The following is a 4542-nucleotide window of genomic DNA, read 5'->3' as shown; positions in this document are numbered from 1 at the left end:
GAAGGCAGTTTGCATCTGAGCTTTCCAGGGACCTGAACAACAGCTTGTGTGAATGAGCACAGTGCCTGTGTCCTGCTCATACCTGCAAAAGGACATTTGTTAATTAAATAAGCCCCCATTGCACACAGCTCTGTTTGATTATTATCAATGTGCTAATTTTGTCATTAGGAAAAATAAACAGCGCATCTTTGCCACCTGCCAGGTTTTGCTCACTCAGAGCGGCCCTTTCTGGCTACATTGGATGCCTGGCAGGTGGGCTCCTGCTTGGCACTGCCTCCTGCAGCTTGCTCTGCTCTAAAAGCAAATTGGGGTCACACAGCTGCAGCAAATTGAGTTACAGTTAGCCAATAAAGCCCTAGTTAAAGGATAACCATCTAGAAAGATGCTGGTGATGCTGATGAATTTGGATGAACTTGCATGTGTGGGGAAGAGCGTGGACAATGTCCAAGTTTTGCTGTTTATTTATAATGAAAGAGTATGGACCCAATTCCTCAACTGGGATAAATCTGTCCAGCTTTATTACTTCAGCGGTACTCTGGAAGAGACATCCTTGGAGATTTCAGCCCTACCACAAAATGAAGTGTAGCTCAGTAGATAAACCCAGAGTTACCTCTCCCAGGGTGTAGGGTTTGTTCCTGGATACAGCTCTGACTTCTCGTGTGGCCCCAGCCAGGCTTCTGCTTGGTTATTATTTGTGCTGACACACATGCACTGCAGCTCTAACCCATTTGGCTTAATACCATGCAAGCATCCAATGAAACGATTCCCCTGTGCAGATGTGCAGAGGGGAAAATGAAGTAGCTGTGATCTCTGTGCTGCAGTGTTTTGCCATCTCTATGAATCAAAGTGCATGGTGTGGAAGGCTGTCTGTGCTATTTGTGGTGTGGAACATCCTGTCCTACACCTGGCTTGGATTATGCCCAGGCAATAGACACTAGGCTTTGAGGCAGCTGCAACTCTTCCCATTGAGGGCACCAGCTGAAGTTGCATGAAGGGCTAAAGTAGTGTATTCCAAGTAAGCACCTGAAGTAATATGCTTCTCCCCCTGGTGAATCCAAATAATTAACATTAATTAGAGCTACGCACATGCATTAAGAGCAGACTCCAGCACACTGGGGAAATTCTATTTTCAATTAAGTGACAAAAATACTTTTAGAGGCGGATAGCTCTGAAAACAAAGGACTCTTCTGTGCAAAGATACACGACTTTGTTTTAAACAAGTCTGCTTAGAAATTAAAGGCAGAAGCATAATATCTGAACAGCATCACCCACTGAGCCAGGCCTTTTCACAGCATTAATTAGCCTTGGTGCAGCATACAGCTCAGCTGCATTTTCAGGCATCTGGTAGTGTTTTTTCCATTGCGCTGCCCTTCACCATGAAGATGCCCTGAATCACTCACTGGGATTCTGGGAATCCTTCATACTTGTCAGTGCCATGAAAATATGGCCAAGGACATAGGTTGTTTCAGCTGACTGGCAGGCTAAATGCAGGGAGATTAACTTGTTTAGGTATGTGTGGTATTATAGTTGCATTCCCATATGTTCTCCACCAGCAGGACAGTATAAACTTAATATATGAATTGCCACACCACAAACTTGCATCAATTCCTTTTTCCATTACTAAACCCTACATTCAGAAACCAGGGAGTGACAGAACATGTCAGCCTTGTGACTTTAACTCAGTTGCTTTGTGTTCTTAAGTTTTGAGTGGTTCTTCTTGTACATAGTCACAGTCTCTAACTTCTCTGAGCACCTGCCTGATTGGCAAGCAGGATGGATGAGGCTCAGATGATGTGCAGATGTTTGATATTTCTTGTGAGCTTTGCCAATCAGCATGTGGCCCCATGCATTATTTACTATGGCTTCAATGATGCTCTTAAGGCAGAATCTGCCTTCCCCTTATGGACTCTTTCATGATGCTCTTGTTGTTCAAACATCCTTCCAGACAATCTGGTCTTCTCAATTCTCTGGTGAGGTACTCAGTTTCTATCTTCATAATGTATCTTGAATGTCATTTATCTTCCTCACAAGGTCTTTTGAGATTGCATTACTCAGTGGTGTGACTTGGCTGGAGCCATTTTGGCAGAGCCATGGTCATCCCACAGACTGTTCTCGGAGTTATACTTCTTGGCAGAGTGTCAGAAGCAGTTGCCCAGTCAAACTATGATAACTCTGTTGGTCAGAACTAAGATGGACCTTTTCCCAGTGACACAGGTTTGCTTTTGGGAATTGAGAGAGCTTAGCAGCAAATTAAACAGAGAGAATGTAATCTGTTGACAACTTTATTTTGTGTTAAGATAGTATTAGGAGAAGGGATTTAAAGATGCCTGGGTTAGTTTCTGTTTGAGGTGATGCCTGCATTTCATTTGCCTTTCTCCTCACTTAAGGAAGCAGTGTTGCAGCACTGAACAGTTGTGCAAAGACAGTCTGAACAGAAAGAGGAATTTGTTTATCCTGGGATGCATTTTAAGAAGACTAACACTCAGAACCATAGAATTGTAGAATCATACAATAACTTGGGGTTGGAAAGGACCTTAAAGATCATCCAGCTCCAACCCCCTGCCGTGAGCAGGATGCCACCCACCAGATCAGGCTGCCCAGGATCCCATCCCACTCAGCCTTGGCCACCTCCAGTCTTTGTCTCACTGCCCTCTAAGTAATGAATTTCTTACTAACATCTAACCTATGTCTCCCCTTTTAGTTGAAAACCATTCCTCTTTGTTCTACCACTATTGGTCCATATAAACAGTCACTCTCCCTCCTGTTTTAAAGATCCCTTCATATATTGGGTGGAAGGACGATGTCCTCAGAGGGGAATTGCCTACTACTGAGCATATTTGCACCGACAAAATGAAGAATTATGTATGTTCTGCTTACAATTACTCTGGACTGGACAAAACACGCAATGTCAGGGCACCCACTCTGCATGTGGCTGGCCCAGTTGCTAATGCTGCAGTGCCAGGAGGTGATGTTCTCTCTCCCTGGCAGTGGTGGCTATGCACCATCAGCTTGCAGAGGCTGGCGGGCCACCTTGCAGGCTGGCAGTTGGCCACCACCACAGATGGGCACACATGGTGCTGGGCCAGGGCTTCCCGTGCACATCCACACTGTCCCTCACGCAAAGCCTGCCAGACACTGCTGTTGGTAATGAAAGCTGTCACTGCTAAAGATTTTCTTTCATTATCTGTGGTTCACGGTGTTGGTAAGGTTATTTTCGAGTCAAGCAGTTTTTCAACAATGTATGTTTATGCAGATCGTTTAAAACAGTGGCTCGTCACATGCTTTATATTCATGGAAACTTCAGAGAGCACTTCTTAAAGCCCATGCAATCTGGATTTAATTTGCATTTTAATTAATATTTCAAATGAATTCCCTGGCCTCGTTTACTTATTTATTTGAGCTTTCCAGAGTAAAGACCTTATCAAAGTCCAGGAATTAGGAGGCCTGGGATTTCTTTGAACACAGCTTTTATTTGGCCATCCTGTCCAAAATACCTTTGCTTAATTTTTAATATTGACCTGAATTAGATGTTCTGCGGTTTGGAGTCACACTTGTCATTTGCTTTATGGCAGGGGCTGCAAAACGTGTTGTAGGAAAAGGAATAGAAATATTTGAATTCTCTGTAAATAGTTTAAGATGGAGTTTTAGTTGCACAGAATATAAAGAAAAAAAGAACAGTCTTTAAAAATAATGAGGTGACACACAGATCATATGGAACAGATGAAGACTGCATTTCAGGAGTACCTTTAAAGAGATGTGTAGCCTTTTGCTGGGTGAAGTGTTTAGGCACATAATTCAGATTAGACACATCCCTGTGTTTCGAACTAACTAAAAATGAAACAAAATTCTGCTCAACCAATCAAAATTTCAATTTTGTTTTTCATATCTCGCAAATTGAAATATTACTATGATTAGCAACAGCTAATAAGGAATGCTCAGGATAAATCTGAGCTCTTTCTATGGGAAACATAAAGAATTATATTTGCTGACCTGTACAGCTGGTGAAACAGTGAATAACATGATTCTTTGGAGAGGAAGGTAGTGTCCATCAGCGTGGCATTCCTCAGCATGGCCCCAGTAGAAAGCCTATCCCTCCCCTTGGTCACATTGAAGCAGTGTTGGAGTTGGCAGCTCTGTGGGCAGCAGGATGGCTTCTAATACAGATGGATGTCTCCAGAATGTGTGGCAGCTGCCAAACATACTGAATGTCCCAAAGCCTTTCACATTGGTGTTTGGGATGAGGATTTATGTGAATATATTTCGCATTGTTATGTTTTTTGACATCCTTGCTTTTCAAACTTGCATATACTTATGAGAGATATTATACAAAGTTTTATCCATTTTTGGAAGTTCATAACCCCATGCTCTGGTTTTTAAACTTCATGTTTCTGAAAGTACCACACTGCAAATGTCTTGCTGTTAGAATAATCCCTCATAAATTAGATGACACAAAATATTTTCAAGTACCATTGGTTTTATGTTTGCACAGCCAATAAAACTCACCTCAGTGAAACCATTCTCCCTGACCAAAACAAACCAACT

Source organism: Coturnix japonica, chromosome 7 (assembly GCF_054131305.1).
Source record: "Coturnix japonica strain WE chromosome 7, WE-NBRP24, whole genome shotgun sequence".
Classification (NCBI taxonomy): domain Eukaryota; kingdom Metazoa; phylum Chordata; class Aves; order Galliformes; family Phasianidae; genus Coturnix; species Coturnix japonica.
The sequence above is the reverse complement of the archived record's forward strand: the minus strand, read 5'-3'. Positions refer to the sequence as shown.